Raw genomic sequence first — 24,452 nt, 5'->3', positions numbered from 1 at the left:
TCATGTCGGCTTCTGCACTACGTCGGAGTCGCGCTGTGCCATTATGTCACAAAACAGTCTATTCTGGAAAGTCAAGATGCACAAAAACAAATGGAAGTAATTCAACCATCCTGTCCTCATTGAAAACAGTCTTGTCCAAAGTCGCACAGCTGCGAATGTCAATTTCCATATCACACATTTGATCAAGTTTTGGCCTCTTTACAACAGTCTGTGGTACTTTTTTTGAACTCCTGCAATGACCTTTCATTGTGGACAGTGTTCAACTTAAATGGCCAGCTGGCAGCATTCAGTTAGGTGAAACTTCAATAAAAATTGTGGTTGATTTTCAAAAGCTTGCTTTAATGCTTTAGAAGCATTGGCAATAATTTAATAAAATAGGTAAGTATAAAATGAAGCACTATTGATAATGACTACCAAACTCTATTGACAATTGTCCTTTTCTGAGCTTTTAATGCAACTGACTGCTACATAGTGTTAAAGCTATTGCGTAGTTTAATTGGCCTAATAATTACATCACTGTCTTGTTTGAGACATTCAATGAAGCCAAATGATTTAGAATCCAGCAATTTTTCAAGGTCAAGGTCAAGCTCAAAAGTGATTAAGGCATGCAGTTTACAGGTATACTATATATGACAACAAACAGCATCTTAATCATTTCAATTTGGCACAGTGGCGGTCATCAAATTAAACAACCGAGACGGCAGTTGTGGAGTTCACAACGGCGTTTACTCTCAGACTGAGTTTTGGATGCCTCATGTTGGTTTGTGGTGATGTGGAGACATGCAGTTTGGGAAAATGATTTGCTGCAATTAGGCAACTTAGTGCCATACGACTGCACAAATGAAGTCATTAATCTTGACATGACAAGGCGTAGGAGGAAAGGCCAATTACCCTCAGGAAAGAGATCAATTTCTGTAATATTGAGAGGTGAAAGGTCTGACCAAAGGTTAGCATTTACACCCACACAGAAGTGAAAAAACAAGCAAATTGAGATAATTAAAAGGAAGAAGTACACCGATACCAACACAGAAAAATTCAACCGAATAAGGTTAAGTATGGTCATGGGGTTGAGTCTGGGCTACAATGTCGAATTCAACAAGATACAAGCCACCTAGGGGCTTGGAGGTAAATTGATGAGTTGAGTGAGTCTGAGTGCCTGTTTGGGCAAACATAGCAGGCGAGAGAGCAGGTTGTTGCTCCACTAGCAATTCCACAGAGGCAGATGCTCTGTGCTAATTAGAATGAATTTCGATGATGGCATTTTCGTGAATGACGAGTGCATTCAACAATACTGGGTTCCTCGCATATACTGTTATACTGTACTGTGTGTGTATGTGTGTAGACACACATATGGGTGTTTTACAATTATATTTTTATTTATTTAATTGTGTTTAATTGCCTGCCAACAGCAGCATCCTCCCTTCAATGGACTGAACATGCCTGATGATTGATTGATTGATGTTTAGTCACAACAAATTTATAGAAAATAGATGCATGGATGGATATTTTCAACACAACCCCAACAGAATACTGCAGAGTTAAATAGCAGTTCAAACTCAAAATCAAAATCAATACTTCCATAGCATCTTCTTCTGTCTTCCTTTGTTTAATTGATCAATTATTTTAGTGGAAAATATAAACACATTGCAGATCATTCATATATACAATCATTTAATATTTGTAATCAAATGTTTTTAAAACACTTGTTGAGCACAGCCATTGATTCACATATTTTCAGTTTATTTCATAGTTGTTTCATAAATTGACAGGTTTGACAGGCTTGGAAGGTAAAAACAATAATAAAAATAAAAACAATAATAATAAACTAAAATAAAAAAGTAAATGATAGTTATGGGAAAAATTTGGCTAACAGGGCAAAATAGCTAACTTACTTGCTGAGTGGAAACCAATGAAAAAAATGAAGCCTACTTAGAACCAAGCACATACTACAACAACAGGCCTGTAACAACACCTACAAGGCCCTTCAAGTTTTTTTTTTTTTTTTTTTTTGCAAGAAAAAAAAAAAACAGTACAAAAGTACCAGAATCACTCAAAATAAGTATGGACTTAGCAATCAAAATGTAATTTTTGGTCATTTCAAAGACAATTTATTCCAATTTTTTCAGATTTTTCAAAATGGGTCTCAATTGACAGCTAGCACGGTATATTAGGGGGTGAGAAAAGTAGAGGATTTTAGCATGTAAACAAGTGCGAAAGATTTTCATCTAAAGGCTTCTAAGGTGGAATTGAAAGCTGAAAGCGCACCCACGAAGCCAATTTCAGTGTTGTCATCGCATCCCACTCTCTTGCTGCGTTCGGACCGAAAGCAAGATATCGCGTCACAATGCTCATCCGGTAGACTTTCAATTGAGGCTACTGCTAACGCTGCTGCTGCAGGATTTGCTCACTTGCTATTTCTTTAGCTTAAAGGGCCATTGCGTAATATTTCACAGTTTTTCATCATGGACAGCAGGAGGCGCTGCATAAACCATTGCCCGTAGTTATAATAAACATGGCAGCCTCCAGTGAAGTGCCACCCTACCATGTAATGTCATTTAAAGATAACAATTTTCTTTTAAATACTGTTGGTCATTAAGAACACATTTATTTGCAAGTTTTTGAAATGTAGTAATTTATTTTATTCCTTTTTAGTGAACAATTGACTAAATCTTACACAGTGTCCCTTTAATAAAGTCTTGCCCTTGCATTTGCCCCCTGGATGTAGGATGACTGAAAATGCTTGATTTGACAGTCTGCTTTTTAAATGTTAATACCGCAGAGGATCACCTCAATTTATCGTGGCAGCCAATATCGTGATCACAATTAAATTCAAATAATTGTGCAGTTCTAATATATTCACATGTGAACAGAGTAGGAAATTCACTGTGTGGGTTCATGTTATACATGTGACGATGATGCTCTACAATACAATACACTGTACAGCAGCACACTATTAACTATATAGGGAAGCACATATATTTTCATGTTTTAAATCCCAGGTATGTATTTACTTACATATTTATGTAATATTCATAATATATATTATTTTTATTCTGATTTAAAGTGTTTGGTTAAAGGACGGTCAAAATATGTCTGGTACTAAAGGAGCTAAGAACTGAAGCAATCAATTAGTTGAAGCAATTAAGTTGTAAAGTAATTAATTACATTAGGTAATGAAAAACTAAAGTAAAATACACTTTAGTACTTAAGTAATTACTGTAGGAATTAAGTAATGAAGTAATCTAGTACTTAATTAGCACCAAATTACTAAAATAATCATTTACTTTGGTGTTTAATTATCTCTAGTAATTCATTATTTTTAAACAATTGCCCCAAATTAGTGATTACTTTAGTACATAAATACCTGAAGCAAATGATTACATTAGCACACAATTATAACTGATCGAGAATCAATTAGTAATAAAGTAGGATAATTGCTCATTATAAGAGATAGAGGAAAGTAGAAAATAGATAGATTCTTGTTTGAGTAAGCATTTAATTGAAGTGGGGCGGTCTTGACGACAACACAAGTGAGTATACTCAAAGCTCAAAATGAAGGAGTAACACCAGGTAATAATAGGGCTGAGTTTGAGTTCATTTCACCGAGAGCTTTCACGCAGAGAAATCTTTGGTTGTTCATAATACTACAGTGCATCCTTCCAATGGTATTTGACCTCAATGAAAAGGACTCTTGTCTTTAATCTGCACCATTTTTCCTTTCTTAATTATCGGTGCTGCTTTCCCTCTCTCCCGTGTTGTCGCTCCTAGAAACACTAAAGTAAAAGCACGCATTCCCATCTAATCCACATCCATCCTCCCTGAAAACATTGTGGATTGGTTTTCTCCTAGTGTAAACTTTCATGTTGGGGGTCAGACTTTAGGGTCACAGAGGCCATGTAGTTTGACTTCAAAGAGAAGTAGGTCAGAGCTCTAAGTTGGTCAAGTCTCAGCTAACCAACCACTTACTTACTCAAAGAATGACTGCTCAGTGCTAACTAAATTCACTGATTACTCCATTTATAATGGCATGTTTTACGTGTAAAATTACAACCTTTATTGTATTTGCCGAGTTGTTTGACTTTGTGACTGGCTGTAGAAAAATGAAATACATCATATGTAGAAATGATTCTTGTGTTCCTCAACTTTGACATATACAAACATGGTGGGTGTGGACTCCAAAATGCTACCTTGTACGAAGTTTTTCCTATATTAAGAATTGCAAAATCATTAAAATAACAACATCATTTTCTATCACCGTACAAAAAAAAGTATAAATTGGGCTTATTTTAAGCGAGAGGAAGGCCTGAGACCAGCCGGCAAATCCAGTCTTTATACAAGCAAAAACAAACAAACAAAAACAACTTGATGTTTTTTTCTACAGCAAAATACATGACTTACAAACATAAAGGACTTGTGATTTACAAAATAATATTAATAATAACTGGAATACAATAAATATTTAATTTGCTGTATGGTTTTGTGAAAAACCTTAGAAGACAATTTCAATCGCTCCTCAAATTCATTCATCAAGTCCTTCATTTAAGCGTCACCATGTAAAGCCAATTGAAGCTTTCATATTCCTCAACAGATCTATTAGTGCCATCTTGTGGTAGAAAACAAAAACGGTAGTTGTATGTAGGGACTGATAGGTATGGAAGGCTTTCAGGGTATTATCGAAATGTTACAGCTTTGTTGTGTCTGTAAAGACTTGCATGTAAAGACATTGTTTGTTTGTTTTTTGTTTGTTTTTTTAGTTCCATACTATATGCAACACTTTTTAAACCTTGTTGTTTAAAATCGTATAACAATGATAGACGATACGTATGTTTCAAATGTCAGAGAAAAACTAAGAACAACAGAAAAAAGTAATGAATTTGTTTTGCCAGTCTAATGTGTTATTAGAGTACAACCAGCCAGAGAACAACTAATTTCAGTAAAGGTATGCATCCTGTCTAAAATGTTTAGTGTTTAAATTAAAATGAAGGGATTAATACAAATTAATGAACTATATCAGGTTGGAATATGCTTACCATTTAATTAATGATCGTCAATATTCATGCTTATTCATTAAAAGTAGCTGTTCCACCAAATCGTTTTGGTGCAGGACATTTACTTGCCGCTAGAGGTAAAAAAATTACTAAACTGGTTCTCAATCTTTTTTCAGTGTTGTACCCCCTGTGAAATGTTTTCAGCCAAGTATACCTTAACCAGTGCAACACATTTTTAGGTAAATGAATAAAAGACTTAAAACATGACATCAGTATTTGATTTATGAAACTTTAGAACCCTTCAAATTTCATTTGAATTGGTCCTCAAAAAAAATCAACATAATGTGTCATTTTAAGATTTAAGATATAATTTAATAAATATTTGCCTACAAAAAATAATCAACATTAAGTGTCCGTCCTGTTTTCAAAAAGGAGTAATTTTAAATAAATATCAGTCCACAGAAAAATATTAAAAATAAAGCGTCTTCTTTTGTTTTTTTTTAAATTTATAATCATTTCATATAATCATTTTTACTGAAATAGTCAAAATCTTACATATTGTCACTTTGTAAATTTGTAAATTGTACATTTTTGAATGAAAAACAGAAACAACTACAACAAACCAGTGAATGCTTGATTTACTTTTTATCTGACAGCATTTAGTTTGTCACTTTGATTGGTAGCACATTATATGTAATGAATTGGAAATCGTGGACATTTTAACATTTACTTGTATACTTTTATGTACTTTATGACTAACATTACCTTGTGGAACCAGTATGACTTGCCTCCGCTTTTGGGAAAACACATGCACATATTGCAGCTTTTGAGTGATGAAATGAGACCAAGAACACATTTCCCTAATGTTGAATGCATGCTTTGCATCTGATGACTCATAAATATCATTAAAACAGTGTTTGAACCTATCCAATAACAAATCTGTTTTAGCTCAGTGCAGTTTCATAACTAAAACGTGGTTGGAAGAGTTAAATACTGTACAAGGCAAAAAGTCAAGAAAAAGATTTAAAAAAAAAATTCAAAGCACATGTAAACTGCACTCCGCATGCTGAAAATTCCCACAAAACAAAACAAAACAAAACAACAACTACCAAATATGTATTATTATTGTTTCTAAAGTACTTATGCAAATGCTATTAAAAGAAGAAAAGCATGGCTTCACGGACACTAGTGTTTTAAACGTGTAATATCTTCCAGTGGATTACATGAAGAAACCATTCCTGCATTAACACAAAATAAGTCTTCACTTTTTTTTAAGGGTCTGCGAATATAAGGTAATACAATTTCATCAGGGGACTGATTTTATTCCGCATATTAGCATTATAAAATGTGATGACCTCCTAAGAGCAAAAACCATAACACTTGGGACGTTGGCAATGATGATTTGTATTCATTCACTGTATTAAACTGAGCTAGAGAGAGAGATTGTGATTGGCCACTGGTTATGAAGGTTAAAGTAAAATGTGGGGATGGCCAACCAATTCCGAACACAAACTTGCTGCTGCGTACTACTCAAGAAATGAATGCCACGAAGCACTTGTTAATATAAGCCACCATAATAAAGAAGCAATGGATGAAGCAGCAAAAACCGAGTGTAGACTTTGAGCAGAAACTCTGTACCGTACAACCAACAAAAAGAGACATTATATTCAAAACAGCCATAAAAGAGAAGTTCAAAACACGGACACAATGGTGCCGCATTCCTCAGTACAAAAGGAGAGTTTTTAAGGGAACTTGTACATTGGAGAGTTGTTCTGCAGTGAATTTCAATCTTTTAACGAGGTCACCATGTACACGGTAAAACAGTGGTCCCATCTGTTTCCATTAAAATGAACAATTAGTTCCAAACAAGGCAAATGAAACAGGTTGTAGCAATACGGTGGACGTTAATTGATTGTTCATTCCATCTATTTGTGGACAACACCCCTCAACTAGTAAATCATAGGTAGTTAAATGCGCCAGTGAGAAGGAATCAGATTCACAAATGTCAACTATGGAAATCATTACAACTCAAATGGCCCTATTATATTATCATGCAGTGCATGTTTTCTAATTAAAAAGCAAACAGGAGTTTTTGCAAGGAGCATTTAATGTAAAGTAATATAAAGTTTCCAAATGCAAGACGAGAAAATGAAAACTAGAATCCTGTGTCAGCTTGTTGCCTGAACCTCACTAAAGGAATGTTTAAACCCTCATTAAGCTTGGCCTTGGAGAAGCAATTTGCTCCGTACGATTTTCTCCAGTGCACTTGGGATGTACATTCAAATTAAATTTTCTTGACCTAGTGCAGTAGGAGAGAAAGAAAATCAATCATTTAATCAATCTAACTTTATTTTGCTGTTTAAAACGATGACAGAAATGCAATTAGGAATAATTTTCCAACCAATTAACATGAAATGATTTGCTAAACCAATAGAAAAAGCACGCAAAATGCCGTGGACTGAACCGATTTTTCTAAAGTGAGAGACCCCCTCCCCATCCAACCATTATCTTAAGATCTTAATCTCAGAAGGGTTTCGGGCGTGCTGGAGCCTATCTCAACTGTCTTGAGGCAGTACACCTGCAGCTAATTGCAGGGCACACAAGAACAAACAACCATTCAAAAAATCACACCCAAGAACAATTACGAGTATCCAATAAACTGACCATGAGAGACCCTTACCCTGTTTATTTAAATGCTCGTATCCCTCGAGCTCACCAATCAGCGGCATGTTAGTTTGAACAGGTCACTCTCACCAGCTTCAAAGTGGCTAAGACAAAAGGCATCATGTCTACATCACTTCGTTGCCTGCACAGGTAGCATTGTTTGCTAAACCAGCTTGAGACGGCAGCAGCTTTGAACAGAAAATTCATATCATGATTATGTACATATCTAGACATTAAATGAGACCACTATTGCTATATTAGCAATTTAGCACAGGTATAAACAGCGTACATGACATGAGCCATGAGCTAAACATCAAAAGTAAATTTTATATCACGTTATTTGTACAATTTTGCACTGCAGAGCACAAAATGTTGACATTGAGAAAACAATTAGTCTCAACATCCTGATTAGCTTGATTGGTTTGGATTTTCTCAGGGACAGTTTTTTTTTCATTTATATTGTAGATTTCATGATTAAAAAAAAGCAGAGAAAATGAATGAAAAGAACCTGTGAACTTGAGAATAAACATAATTTTTTGGCCGTTTTAAAGAGGAAATGTTACCTTTTCACAATTATATAGTGCAATCAGAGATGCGCCCATTTTGATTTTTATAGTTTTACACTCACCATTACTGTTAATACCCAAAGGTGTAATTAACACCATAACTAGACTTTCAGGCTATTTTGCTAAACCCTAAGTCTCTGAAGCACTTAAGAGCAAAACAATGAGGGTGAGAGAAAAAAAATCACATCATTTAATAAAAATGAAGCTTTACATACACTACTCTACATATTTGAGAAATTGGGCCATGACGTCACAAGTATGCTGCTACAGGCTTCATTCAAATCACGCTTCTTTAATCCAGTAGACTGGTTGTGAATAAACAGCTACATCTGAAGATGGTAGTGGTCCTTTTGATTATTTTTATTCTTGGGTAAAACATTCAAGCCCAGGGGTTTGCACCCTTTAATACTCAAGGGGCCATTTTGAATGTCTCCCAGAGAAAAGAAAAAGGAGCAACAAAAACATGTTGATACCTAAAGTGAGACGAAAACTGCAAAGGAAAATAATAAAATGTCAAAGTAAATTATTTTATTCATGCAATAAAAGACCAATTCAACCGATCCACCCAAAACGTGCTGACTAAATTTTAATTTCAATTTTTTTTTCTCATGAATTGTAGTCAGTTGTCCGACTGGATTAAGATGTATACCATTTAATATGAACTATAGATGTCCAAAAATAATATACAATTAAAATATTTACAGTGCCGGTCAAACGTTTGGAAACACCTTTAAAGGTATACAATCTCTAACAAATTAAGAGGGCAAGACATTTGAGTTATTAACTCTTGAAAATGTGCTTGAAAAAGTGCAGCTCTGAACTGAAAGTCTTTTCAGGTCAAAAAGCCTCACTCACATCATCAAACTGACAGAGAATATCAAGACGTGGAAAGTTTCTTTTTGGGAAAGAGTTGCCTACTTGAAGAATCTAAACTGTAATATTTTTAAGGGGGTAGACAACATTAGTATTCATTTACGATGTAGAAGGGGAAAAAAACTACAACAAATACATTTGAAGAGATGTTTGACTAGTAATGACATCTGAAACAATTTTACTTCAATGTTCAAATGGCATTATAATCTTTAAAATTACATTCAAATTCAAATTAAGAACTCATTATTCTCCAACGTCAAAAGGGGCGCACCAGAACGACTGAAGAGCCACTAGCAGCTGTGGAGTCGAAGGTTGCAGACCACTGGAGGAGAAGCAACTTGTGGTGTACTGCTGCCCTCCTCAGTCCATTTTACTTACTGCAACCTTTACTTACTGGTATTCAGTTACATGAATGACCCTTTCTATTTTGGAACCCCATCTCGTACTGAGTTAATTTAATGCTTGATGCAAGGCTACATCATGTATTAAATTAACACTATATATGATTTAAGAAACTTCCACATGATGAAATTCTCAAGAAGATTAATCTTTTTTTTTTCATTCTCAACCAAAGCTAACCTGCTACACACGATTCATGAAGTTGACAATTTTGAAAGTGTAAAAACAGGGCAGGAATGTAGGAATGCTATGGTAATGACATCAATTAAAAATATGGTCACAATTAGTTTGACAATGTTAAGCATAAACATGTCTGAAATGCAACACGTTAACAACCATATGTCTCTTTTCACTCCTAAACAGCATCTTGAAACATGATTCTGACACAAGAACCAAATTCCACAAGATATAGAACAGTGGTTCTCAAATGGGGGTAACTAGTACCCCTAGGAGTACTTGAAGGAACTTCAGGGGGTACTTAAGATTTTAAATGAAACAAACATGCAAAAATCCTTTAAAAATAATTATTCAATTAATTCATTGTTTCAAGGAAATATAAGTTCCTAAAACACATTTTATGTTCAGTTGTTCAAACAACAATTGTTTAAATTCATTATTCTAAAAAGCAGGAATGGATGGACCCAACTTGTCATTGGCCACTTTTAGTTACATGGCAAAGTTAATGATGCTTTATGTTTAATATATTTTTTGGGGGCAATCACTTGTTCATAATTATTTATGTTTGAGAACAGGTCAGACACATTATGTTGATTATTTTTTTGTGGACAAACATTTATTAATTATTGAGATTATTGAGATTGAGATTGTGAAGAGATCTCTACTGTAACCCCAAAACAGAACGCTTTGTTTAACCCTTTAAAGTCAGCACCAAGAAAAAAACAATAGAAAAAATATTTCTTTGCATTTTTTATTTCCTTGGGGCAATAACAACAATATCCCCCCAAAAATTGTTTAACATACCACACAATTTATTAATTATAGGTCTCTACCAAACAGTTGAGATGACTGTTCATGGTAAAAGTCAAAATACATTTGAAAATATCAAAAACATTTTGAAAAGTAAAAAAAAAAAGGCATTCTTTAGCAGAAACAAATCCTAATTGGCCATCTGTGTGGTGGAGCAAACGCTCAACTGTCTTTTTTGGGAGTTTACCACTTTATTTTTCATGGTATGCTACGAAGCACTGTTGGTTTGCATTCAAACACAGGAAAACATTGCATTTCTGGCATTTCCATCTTGACGCTCCCTTTGGACAGAGGTTGCACCGTCCCCGCTTGTCAGAGTGAAGTGGCAAATGTCCGCAGTTATCAAAACGCACATCCAGTTGCGGTTGTGAGGGTCTTGGGGTGTAGCGTTTCTTCTGCGATGACATGTGGGGTGGAGAGGAGGATGGCGGTCGGCCAACTTTGGATGCTGGCTTGTTGACTTTGTTCAGACTGTGGGCAATTGCCAGTCGGAATCTTTTCAGGGGCATTGTTTTATCTTTCAATAGGCCACAATCCCTCTTGTAGACCAGCCAGGCATTTGAGATGCAGAGATCAAGGATGTATCCAAACAGGGGAAAGTACCATCGCCTTGACTTGGCTGGGGTCTTGTACAAGTGTACCAGCATGTCAGAAAGATCAATGCCTCCCATATGTTATATTCAAGAATCAGTGATGGGCATGGGACGTCAATCTTTCTGTGGGCCTCTTTGCTCTACCGTTTCACCTCTGAGAGAGGCATGATCCCACAGGCATTGCTCAGAAGGTTGACACATTTGTTGTCAAACCATTTCACTGCGATCAACCCTTCAGCAGATCTGTAGTCAAAAGCTCCACGTCCTTTCTTCATCAGGTCTTTGTCTGTCATCAAAGGAGCTCCACGGATACGGTTTGGCCGGACTGTGCCGATGCACTTGAGACCCAGTTTTGCGTGCAGGTTCTGGATCAACTCGAAACTGGTGAAATAGTTGTCACAGAAGATGACTGAAAGCCGTGGCAGTGCTATGGTTTTATTGTCACCAGTTTGGCTCCTACAGATATAACAATATGTTCAATCATCTCATCAGTGAAGAGTGTCTTGAAATACTGGAAGGGTGTCTTCACAGCTTCAGGGGGTTCAAATCTTGCATCAGGCACTTGGGTTGCCTCAATGTCTTCATGCTTCCAGATTCTCTTAGTGCTTTGTTTTGGGCCTGAGGGTGGACTAGTGTCAGGGGTGTCCTCTGGATCCTCCAAGGAAACAGTTTTTAGGGCAGTTTTTACTTTTTCTCCTCTTCTTATGGCGTGGCAGTTTAGAGGATAAACTTGTTGAGGGAACCTCCTCCTCATCCATACATTCAAAAGAAGTGTCCCCACTGTCTTCTGCTTGTATTGTCTGATAATCCGGATCGTCAATTTGGTCATCATAATCACTCAGATCAGCATCAGAATCTTGAGGATTTTCTGGTACAAGGGCCAGAAGCGTGCGTGGCCTTGCACCATAAAATGTTTTAGTATCCATCTTTTATTTTCCAAACAGAAAGGAAAATTATTAATTATGTACAGCTATAATGCTATTATGTCAGTATAACCATTTATATCAATTTACCAGCAATAAATGATGAGAATTATTTTTTATTTAATAGCAAATTCTCAATTTTCATTGCATTAGCTTAGATTTGGTACTGTTATTATGAAATGTCAAATCAACCGTTTGGAAGAGCAAGTTTTTAAAATATTATTTGACCCATAACACTTTTTTTTTGTTGCAACAAGTTACATAAATCTGTTCTCTAAAACCTTTGCTACCATAATATGTAAAAAAAAATATGCTTATCTTCGAAATTTGCGCTAAACAGAGGCCTTACGCCAGGAGTGATTTTGTAGTTGATGACGTCGGGTCAGAAGGGGAAATGTAAAGGCATATTGTTTAAAGAAACATTGATTTCTAGTGGATTTTTTTTAGCATTACACGCGTAATCCGAGCGGTAGAGTTGGCTCATTCAGGTTGAATTAAATTCGACATATTTTTCAATGAGATACAGGGACTCAAAATGTGCTCTACCAAATGGTTGAGACTTTTTTTTTTTAATTATTTCTTTTTGGGAACAGGTCTGACACTTGATATTGATTTTTTTGTGGAACAATATTTATTAATAATGAAATATTTACCAATAATTTATTAATAATTACCGCAGTTTCCGCACTATAAGGCGCAGCGGATTATAAGGCACACCCTCAATTAATGACATATTTTAAAAAATGTTCAATCACAATATAGTAATAAAGTAATAACAATAACTCAAATAATAACTCTAAACTCTCAATAGCATAATAACTCAATGTCAATATGACCAAACATGTTCAACTGTAAACACACAAAAGAAACAGGTTACTTTATCAGTTCATTGCCCATCTACGAATCCCAATCTCAATATTGATCCACATATAAAGCGCACCAGATTATAAAGCGCACCATCAGCTTTTAAAAAAAATTAAGGCTTTTAGGTGCGCCTTATCGTGCGGAAAATATGGTAATGCTATTTCTTTTTGTTATGCCATGATCCAAAAGAAAACACTTCAGGTTGATTTTTTTTGGACCAATACACATAGACAAGGGTCTAAAATTTATTTATTTATTTTTTTTTTAATCCAAAAATTATTTCCACTGGTTAAGGAGTACTTGGCTGAAAACATATTTCACAGGGGGTACACATCACTGAAAAAAAGGTTGAGAACCACTGACGTAAATGACTTACTCATATTAAAAGCGGCACATTTGCAGCACAGCTGCATTGTGCATGTAACTCCAGCCACCAATCAAGACACAGCAACCGGCTCTGGCAGGAAACAGTGACGTCAGTGCACTTGTTGTTGTTCATCTGCGGGGGCAACTCAGACTGAAAATAAACTTCCATCTAAGTTCAGGGAATCTTTCTTGTTTTATATGACATACAAGTGATGTTGTGCTTTTACATTTTATTGTTTCTGGAGCTAGGCGAGACAAGAAAAAAAAAAAAAAAGAATGTATCACATTATTCGCCATTTTATAAAATAAGGAAAAATCACCTTAAAGATATTTCCAGTTATTCTATTAAAAATCATTCAAGACACTATGACTGCATACCTTTTCTCTATTTTGAAGTGACGTTAAACAGACCCCTTCAAATAAGAAAATGCATTCAGTACTGTTGTTCTATAAGATAATAAATGTAGGAAGTATGTTTTACTGCAAAATGGAAGATACTGAGAATAGTACAAACTGTGGACCTTGACTTTTAGAACTTTCACTTTGGTCTATCAACATGGTGACAAGGTGTTGTAATGTAATTGTGTCATTCCCTCACTCACTCCCCGTTATCCCCCCAAAAAACAAAACCTCAAACCTCTGTCATCCTACTGAAACATAAAAATATTTTAACCTCTGATAAAACACTATTGAACAGTTCTCTCTGCAACTTGGCCTTAATGAAAATCATATGCTAAACTTAAACGAAAATCATATGCTAAACTTATAGTCTTCATTTATGAAAATTAAGCGGACAAGTTTAAGACAAAAATAAACTATTGGTAATCATACCCACCACAATGCCATGTGGTCCTTCAAAATTAAGTGTTTTGTTTCTCTTCAATTTCCCATTCAGAACTTGCTAAATCTGCTCCCAAATACAGTTTGTATATCAACAATGGCACCTTGTAAAATCACCGTTGAGTGTGTAATCGTGAAGGGCTTCACAAAACATAAAACAGCTTCCAGCATTTGCAGTGCAGTTTTCCCCCACTACTGGAGTCTTTTTTTTTTTTCCCTAGCCACTCGATATTTTTCAGTACCTGTTCATTAGGGCTTTGCTCTTCAGGAATGTTTTCATGTGTATTAAATAAGCAACAAAGTGATTTATAACCTCACCGCTGTCATTTTTATCTAGCAATGCACGTAACTTACGGTGATTTAATGCTTTTTGCACCATTTGCTTGCCTGTCAAGAAAGAAACGTGTGTTGAAAGCTATGACCCAAATCTTTTTTAAAAGAATTGTTGAAATTATATATTTATTCTACACATTTTCATAGCTTTGGAAAACGTCAAAAATACATGTGTCATATTTGTAAACAACATCAAAACAAAAACTATATTTCCCCTGGAGGTGTCTAGCCCTTGAACTAACGCTTACCGCCTGCCCAAAGTTGGCCGGGACATACAGTATTCTGTGACTGTGACCATTACAAGTTTGTGCTTAACGTTTCATATAAACAGATGATAAGACAGTAACCGGACACAGGGTGAGAAAGCCGAACCAATGACACATCACTTCTTCGAAGTTCTTGTAAAATCAGCCAGTATACTTGAAAGCAGAATCAATTGTCATAAGCGTCTGAATTTCTGCCAAAACTCAAAGCTGAGAGGAAGCTTTTCCCTCCCCCTTCCTTCCTCAGCTCCACCTCACTGGGATGGACCTGCCAAAGGATCTCACTACATGCACGTTGATGTTCGGCAGCTTGTTTGCCCACATCCGCTCAGTGAAAACGTGTGTAAACTGCAGCAGTTTGCTCAAAGTAAGAACAGCAGAGTACATGCACAATAGATCAGCTCAGCTGTGGCATCACACCAGACAAAGTTTTGCATAACACTGATGTTGCCAAGAATTATTTTTTGGGTGCAACAGCATAAAATGTATAACAAATCCAATGAAAATATTAACATGGTATCATAAAAATGTAAATAAGTACCATGGTTGTCCTCCCCAACTTTCCCCCACTATGAGCGTACCATCTCCAACTGAAAGCATGATCAACATTTTAATACATCACAAAGGAAAGCTTCCTTGTGATGTGATTCATTATTCTTTATATCAAGTTTGAGTTCCATGTTCCCCTAGAATGATCTTTGGTCTCACTACTAAAACAAATTACCACAGTACTAGAAAGATGGGTGCAATCCAACTCAACAGGGAACTGAATTACAAAATGTTTGTTCCAATAATAGTTGTTTTCTCTTTTTGGTCATGTGAGCTGCAAGCTGAGATTTGATTAGTTGTGATTTTCAGTCAACAGCAAGAGGCAAAATGAGTCCTGATTTGGATAGAAACGTGTGGATTTTGGTGCTTAATTCATACTGAAAATAATCCTAGAATAAAATAAAACATTAAAATATGTTTTGATTTGACATCCCTTTTCAATTTCATGGATTATATAAAGATCTTTGGCCTTTCTCCTCTATGGCATACTACGTTGAAGAAAAAATGTGCTGAATTTACTCAATTAAAGTCAAGTTGTTGCACAAAATAAAATCATCTGAATACGCTAATTAAAAATGCAGACTCCTCAGCTACTTATAAAATGTATCTGGGGACTAATTATTTCATTTTGTGCAACCTTTTGATGAAATGAAATTGAGTAAATTAAATATGCTTTCAGTTACATATTAGTGGTGAGGGGAAAAAAAAGTTAACTAGTTGAAAACAGTAGAACTAGTGACTATAAAAATTAACCACTCATTATCGAGTGCAAGGTATTCCAATTCCGGTCTCCGGTCCCTTATCATGAATGATTTAGATGCCACCCCACCACTCCTGATTCACATGATCAGCTCATCAGCGAGCTTTGCAGAAGCCTGATAACGATCCAGAACATTTTAATCGGGTGTGTTGCAGAAGGGAACGTTTAAAAAACATAAGTGGATCCGGGCCCTCAATGACGCGGTATGGATGCTTGATCTAGCTTCACTCGTAGTACAAGTATCAAATTGAACGAGTGCAAAGAATTTAATAATTTCCGAGACGCAGTTTTGCGAGGAGCATCCGATGCCAAAGTTGTCTCACAACAAGCTATTCGTCTATTTTCTAATGTAAGCCTTCGAGTCAGCTGTTTGCAGCAGGTTTCCGGGACGAGGTATTCGAACACACGAACTTACACACATATTTGCACGGTAAGCACGCGCACAAAAACGTCAATCATTTTTAAGTTCATAAGACATTTGAAAGACGCAGTTTACTCACCTCCCTTGTGTTTTTTTCCGGTCACCCACACTTCGCGTTGTTGGTCTTTATTTATTTATTTTTAATTTGTTTTGGTTTTACACGCAAACGTCGAGAGTTAAACCAGCGTGTCAGGCTTGTTTACAACTTTTCAGCGTGGATTACGATTGGTCTGAGAGGACTTGAGATCACGCCCCAATGCTCGGTCAATGGGCCGGGTCCCGAGACCCTCCCCCTTCTCGTCTCCTCTTTCACTGGAGGAACATTGGGAAGGAAGAGGTCCAGTGCAATGAAAAAGTAATCCAAACGAGTCTGCTAACGTCATCTTTGAAGCCGAAATGGCATCAGATTACGATAACGAAAACAATCACTAATCACACTTTAGCTATGTCTACTACAAAATTGTTCCTGCACGAGTACAAGGAAGTGAGAAAGACGAGTCAGTGGAGCATCTGTGATTGAATCAAGCCTGTTGTGGAACGCTAGTATAACAGATGCCAAATCCAGAACGGCTGGTCCAAAATGGTTAGCGCATTGGCATTGCACCATCCAAGAGACTTGTCCACTTGTCCGGCCACTTTGTCCAACTACGTTTGACCAGGAAGGATATTAATGTGTTGTACAGCTTTGTCTCCGCATAGTGGGTTATCCTTCAGGTACTTTGACTTCAAATGAAGGGTTGTATGTCTGCACTGTATGTGCCCTGTGAGTGGGGAACTGTGCAGAATTGTGCAGCATCGCACACAAGCTTCAGCATGCACACATGAATATATTCCACGAAGGTTTTTGGCCTTTGTTACAGCACGTTTCATGATGGATGACTTTCCCCATGGTAATCATTGACTAAAATGGCCCTAAGGGGCATTTCTCCATCTGTGGGGCGATAGTGTGCATTTTCGAGCGTATAAATGTGCAGTTGTATTGTGGTTGCATGCAAATGGCTATTTGAAAGGAGATGAATTTGGGAAGCCGATGTTTTATGATTTCAAATATTGGCTTTACTTTCCTCTTTTGCTCTGTGAGGGTAAGTCGGTAACGGAACTATGATGGAGACAAGCTGGCAAAACTGAAAGCGTGACTCACGTTGCTTGAAATTGAAGATTGAAGATGAAGATTTCATGTGAGCCCTTCTTACAAAACAGAGTCTGGATTCATAAAGTTCATCGTCCTAAACAATCCTGCTATTAGTTTTAATTCCAGTTGAAAATGTGTTTTTGAAAACATCTCCTTTAATTTCTGACACAGCAATAAAATAATTCTTTTGTAGCTACTGGAAGTGCAGCTGTGTTGTGGAATTGCTTTTACTTCTTGCTTTTGCTTCTAAGTAAACAGGTATGTATGTGTGTATGTAAATAAATAAAAATGCTAGGCTTTATTACGAACAGAGGTGGGCACTTTGTTAGTTAAACTTATATGCGCAACTGTAGTTATACAGCATCAAGAAACTTCACATTTATTTCAGTAAAAGAGTGCCAAACGATTTTGAGGATTTTCACTCATTTTTCGCTTGTGTGCTAGGTCTTTATGAACATGGGTGGTGGTATGAAAGATTGGATTCTTTTCTTTACTTTGAAAAAATCTTATTCTACCTTATTCATTTCATTAGTAATCACTGTTTGAAATTTTGTCGTGCGTGATAATAAGCCATTTTGGACAAAATGAAGCGAAAAGAAGCTATTTGTGAAAAGATGTGTTTTCTGCACAACAGTGACACAACTCAGTGTGCTTCAAGCTGGCAAAAACACAATACTTATAAACATTTGCAAAAACAACAGCTAATGACTTTCAGAAGCAAAAGAGAGAAAATAAAAGTAGCTTACCGAACTCACTCAAAGAATGTACGTTGCCAACATTTAAACACATTTACAGAAGACTTTAAAACATTTCATACATTTGAAAGTAAAGAAAAGTAGGTTTTCTAAAATTACAAAATAAAATACTTGAAAGGGCAAAGAAAGGAAACGCTGGTCTCCTCTGCTTGATGAGCTTTTGTCTGACTCACTCTGAAATGCTCAGGGAATGTTAGCATCTAATTTGTGTTCTGCTGAATGTATAATCCCTATCTGAGTGATTAGACTCTGAAAAAAAGTCATGCTCCGCCCGAGTTAATTAAGACTGATCCCTAACACATGGGCTAAACATTATTAGCAAATCTTTTAGGCTTACGCTCTGGCGGTACGAAGCATTTGATGTGCAACAGAATAAGTGTTCATTTTGTCAAACTTGTGCTGGAGCACAATAGATAGACAGGCGTTGAGGGTACTTAGTACACATGGTCAAACTGTCTGTTTGAATGAAAGTGTTTTTAAATCATCATCAATCCCTACTGTCTCACATTGTAGATTTAAATGAAGTGCCGCCCAGAGGACTGCATGTACACCTCTGCAAACTACAACCAGAGTAAATAAACTTCACTGTGGAGAAATATAAAGGGAGCACTTCAACCACGTTGTTCAATTAAAATTACATTATTCGTCATCAATGTTTATAGAAGGGTACATAGTGTGTTTATGGTGTTAAGGGGAAGAATAGTTCCATTAGAGAACTGCTGTGCAATCATGTCGGCCCTAATAAAAACAGTGGTGTGGACTTTTTTTTTTTTTTTTTTTGCTTTAAAGCTCCTCTTAGAGTATGACATGCAATGTAGTCATTTAATATTAAGCAATTTCAAGTGAATTATGGTGTCCTAAAATAGGTTATTCAAGATCACCATGTTCACGACAGACACTTTGATATGCAAGATAATTTTAAAGGCATTATTAGGGTATGTATCAATAAATTGGGCCTTCATTTATGTAAATTGAGCCCGTTTTTAGCATATATAGCTATGGTGTTTTAGAAATTGCCCCACCAGTTTATTGTTTTCACAAATGAATTCAGAACTCCACACAGACTGGCTTCACCCACATCATGTCTAGTTTTGATTTCTATTGGACAGCGTTGTTAGCAATAGGCTAATGTTTGCTTTATGGCTAAAACTTACATGGTCACATTTTGAGTCTTTAGTGGTGTTTACGTACGATCTCACCATTATTGTGCCTGATTGCACTTCTCCAATAGGCCATCACTGAGGCTGTCTCAGTTGGTTGCCTTGTCACTGCTGATTTGGTTGTTGGCTCCAATTGTCAGTTTTGATTACTCTGTCTCAATTTACTAAAGTGATTGACATTATTATCACTTACTCATCAGGAAAACGGGGGTTGTCATTATTATCACCTTCCCCATCAGGGAAAGAGTGGAACCAAGAAATTGTAATTGCCTTTTTCTATTTCTTTGTAGCATGTCTTTTAGGCCCCACTCTTAAGTTTGTGTTGTTAGATAAAATGTCATTAGCTGGATAATCTTTGGAGCTTTTGACCCTCTCTTCTGGCTTTGGGGAAAAATCACTTGCAAGTGATGAATCAAAGGTGACTACTGTTGCCAGTATGCAATCCCTTTTTTTATGCCTTAAGCCCAAGCAGTAGTTACTTGAAGAAAATAGATATAATGAATATTTGAACATGATGCTGCGGAGTAATTTAGCTCTGTTTATGCCGTGTTGTGTTGAATGCATTTCAATTCTCTCACATTTGAAGGTTGAAAGGTACGCTTGCTGCCGTTTTAGTGAATATGACATCCTATGACACCACTGGCCAGATGAAGGGCAAATTTGGGATTAAAATTCACCACTCCTACCGAGAAAGCACTCCCTCTCAAAAACCCATTTGCAATAGCGAAGTGACTACGTTGCTCTCTGGTGTCAGCTCATGCATTGGGTCACACAGCACTACAGTCCTTCTTTCTGGCTGCACTGTATGCTCGAATGAGCAAGACAGCTCACGAGATGTGACCTCGATCGGAAGACCAGCTCGACATTTATAAAAAAGGAGATATGAGCCTTCTTGTTTTTGGTGACGTACGATTTTGGTACTTGATCACTCCAAATTGGAATTCCACTGGTTCTACATAAACGATCCAGAGAGCAATCAAGCAAGCAAATGTACAACAGCAGCTCACACAACTTGATGGAAAACCCTGTGAAAACAGGCCAAATTAAGATGACTTCCATAGTCATGGAAATCACTGGAGGATGAAAATTGACTAATTTTCATCAAAGGTTACACAAGACATACTTGGAAGTCTCTTACTGGGTCAGTAATCGGGCTCGTCATAAAGCATGGGCAAGTTGGAGTATTTGGTTTCATTCGTTTTCTATGCTATTGTTCAGATTCAAGGGAAAGATGCAGCAATCACTTCTTACTTCCGCTGCGAGGTCTGTGTGGCATTTAAGAGTTCACTCAAAACTTTCTGTAAAAGTCAATGCAGGAAAATGTTTGCTTAGAAAACTGGGTTGCAATCTGGCTTGTTATTACCAACTGTTTCTGTCGTCCATTTCATCTTTATGGAGCTTGCTTTGTGCACTCCAGCTGATGAATTAAATAAAGGACCGGTGTGTCTCAGAGCTTTCGTCTAAATATTATTTTTAATTGTTTTTCAACAGTTTGTCAGAGACTTGTATTCAATTAGATACGAATGCCTAAAAGAATATGGAAAAAAAGTGGTTATGGTTTGAGGAATAGAAGACAACATTTCTCATGAGGAAAGCCTGAGCTCTGATCATCTGCATCACTCGAAGTATGGACTTGGCAGTCAAAATATCATTTTTGGCCATTTCAAACCCAATATTTTCCAATTTTTGTCAATCATTCTCACACGGGTGCCGATGAGAGGCTGCTAAAAGTAAGAGAACCATTCAAAGTGAGTGTGGAGGGATCAGATTTTTCAAAATGGGTTTCAATTGACAGCTAGTACAGTATATTAGGGTCTGACAAAAGTAGAGGATTTCAGCATGCAAACTTGTTGGAAACATTGCCATCTAAAGGCTCTTAAAATGGGATTGAAACCTGATACCTGTAGCGCGCCATCAAAACCAAATTCAGCGTGACCATCACGTCCTACTCTTGACGTGAAAGAAGATGTGCGGAATTTTTGCAACACTTGCTACGTGCGAGGTCATTACATTTGTATTTTTTTTTTGTGTGTAGCAAGGTTCCCTGAAGTTGCTCAGCGCCAGTAAAAGTGATGCCGATGCACGAGTTGAAAGTGCCATTCAACTACTGTATTTGTAAGTTGATGTTTCATCAGAAGACCTATAAAAATGAGGTTAAAAAGTTCATGAGGGTTGGTTTCGATTCTTCAATGAAGCAATTCGCTCGTTACTGTATCTATACATTATTACTACGTCAAATGGTTATTTTTGGTGAAAGCATTTTACTTCTGACTAGTACTGCTACTCTTTATGACAAAAAAAAGATCAGTCCGCTCAATTAAATGTCCTAATGTTACATCATCACATTGAGTTTTTACATCTGTTTGAGATGAGAAGACTTGACCTGTGTGCAAGCACTGTGCACTCGCTGGGTGTACTCATTAAAGTGACAGCAGGGCCATCTCTCCTGGCAGCCAAGCCATTTCCAAATTGCTCATTAACCATTGGCCATAATCTTGTGGTCCACTCTCCACTTTGCCAAATATCCAGATTGGCATGAAAAGACAGACTTTTCGAAACCACATCCATTTAATCAAAAACTCTTTTTATGTCTGCTTGTCTTGCCTGCCAAGTCACAGACAAACTGCCCGGTCTAACAGGGTAGAGGTTTTATTGACACAGCAAGAGATCAATACCTTGACATCATTAGGTCGGACATGGTCATTATCAGTTCAATGTAACTAGGATAGTGGAAGAGGAAATTGTTTATGGCTGCACACGATACAAATGGTTGGTACGTTTGTCTCGGTTTTCTGAATTTAGCTTTTGGAACAGCTTTTTTGCGTGAACTTTTACAGGTTTGGCCCATTCTTGCATTTTATTTCTGTGTATATGCCTGTTTTGTCCTATATTCTAAAAACACAATTTTAGTTTAGTTGAAAACTGAATTGTCTGAGAAAAAGCAGAATAGAAAATGGATGGATGGATGGATGGATGGATGAATGGATGTGACTGTGAGTTCATAGAGCTTTGAATATCTTGTTATTTAATATGGTCTCGCGCTGCGATGCATGACTTCGCTTTTAGCACGCGGAAAATAATTGCGGTGTACAGAGCACTAAGCAGTGGCCTCTAACATCTTTTGTGCCAGGGGCCAGCTTTACATGAAGCAATCTTTTGATGTGCTGGCATAGCCACAATTAAAAACAAATGATTCAAAATACAACTCGCTGTATGTAAATGTTGCGGAAGCCCTCCGTTGTTTGTCTTCATCCAGCTGGAACGTTTTGGAGTCAAGTCAAAGAACGGCTAGTCTACTGTGCAATGTTTGTTTTGGTTGCCTCATTGCAGAAAATCTTACTTTCCGAAGACAGGACTTTGAGAATGAAAGCATGGTACTGTTTTGTTGGTTTAAAGGCTTCTTTACTTCATTTTGTGAGAATGTCGCCGCATAATGTGCAATGTATCAATAATATTTTTGGCCTTACTTCTGATATTGTCTTTTACATGCAGGGATTTTCTTTTCTTTTTTGTCTCCTCATGACTTTTATTGTCTGTTATTAGCTTGTGGGCCCACTTTTTTACACCATATCACAAAACCCGTGTTTAAAGTGATCAGAGGCACAGACTGATGCATCTTATTTTCAAAATATAATTGATGAAAAAAAATGTTTTGTTCATTGTCTCTTCAACCGCAGTCTGTTGGTTGTGTATTAATGCGTGATCTGGGCATTCGGTGGGGACCTACAGAAACTAATCCACTGCTGATTACCATCACAATCATGCTGCAAATATAATGTATAGTAAGGGAGGCACATCATTTTTTTTGCGGGTTACTAACATGAGTACCAGGACATATTAATTGGTACGCACCCTTCTTAAACATAAACTGTCTTCCTCAGTGTCGCACCCACATTAGCAGCACCATGTGCACACAGCCGGCCTGCGTCCTCAAAAGGTTTCATAAGTCCATTGGTTATGGTTTGCGCACTTCAATCCGGACCCGGTTTGAATAGTCTGAGGAATTCAGAGGTAAATTCTCCGTCACTGTAGTGACAATGTAAACTATCTCATCAACACCCTCAAGAGAATGATACGTAGCACCGACAGCCAGTCCAAGTAGATTCAGTAAATTAGCAACTCTCCTCAGAATAGGAAGAAATGGGACGCGCATGCTTAGCTTTATGAAATGCAAGACAAAAACGATTACACAGCCTGCGTTGTTCCTGTAGTTTGTCTCGCCACTGAGCAAGAGGGCGCTTAGCTATTGCTTCTCGATTAGCTTGTTTGTTAGCTATAAGTTGACTAAAGTCACATGCTGTATTCTTACTTGTCAAATTAACCATTACTGAAAAATGTCAACCCTGTATTAAATGCACCAGTTTTGTCTGCTAGTTTAGGACATGAGTGGTAAATCTTGCACCACATTTAAGTGTGCTTCAAGCCACAGCACATCTTGGCGCAATTTTCAGGAAACAACATTTTCAACTCAGTCTCAGTTGTTGTCATGGCTGAATATTAGGTAAGGTACGCAAACGTGCATAGAGAAGAGCGCGATGTTACGCATCTGTGATTTCTGTTGCACATGTTGAATGTTCTAAAATGTAAATTCTTCAAAATTGTAACTTTTTATCTAAATAAGAGGTTTTCACATCTTGGCATTTTCTCAGCCTGAGGATGTGGATGATGCTTATGACCTCGACTGACCTTGAGTTCACAACAGGGCATCATCAAGAGTCAATAGCTTACATTTCTTGACCGCGTTTGAAAGCATTTTAAATAGGTGTTTTCAGACTTTTGACTGGCAATGTACAAAATGCAAAATAACTATGTCTGGCCTCAAAGAATGTTGGAAGATGAATACGATTATTACAAAGGAGCAAAATATAATTATAGCTTTACCTCCCATTATACAGTATGAACTCCAAAATGTAATCTACACGATAATATAACATTTCTCCCTGAGGATAAGTCAGTCATGTCTATGAATCAGCCAGACTGTGACTGCCAGGTGATCTGTCTAGGCCAGGTTGCCTG

This window comes from Hippichthys cyanospilos, chromosome 6 (assembly GCF_059441005.1).
Source record: "Hippichthys cyanospilos isolate Australia breed blue-spotted pipefish chromosome 6, RoL_Hcya_1.0, whole genome shotgun sequence".
In the NCBI taxonomy this organism is placed as follows: Eukaryota; Metazoa; Chordata; class Actinopteri; order Syngnathiformes; family Syngnathidae; genus Hippichthys; species Hippichthys cyanospilos.
The sequence above is the reverse complement of the archived record's forward strand: the minus strand, read 5'-3'. Positions refer to the sequence as shown.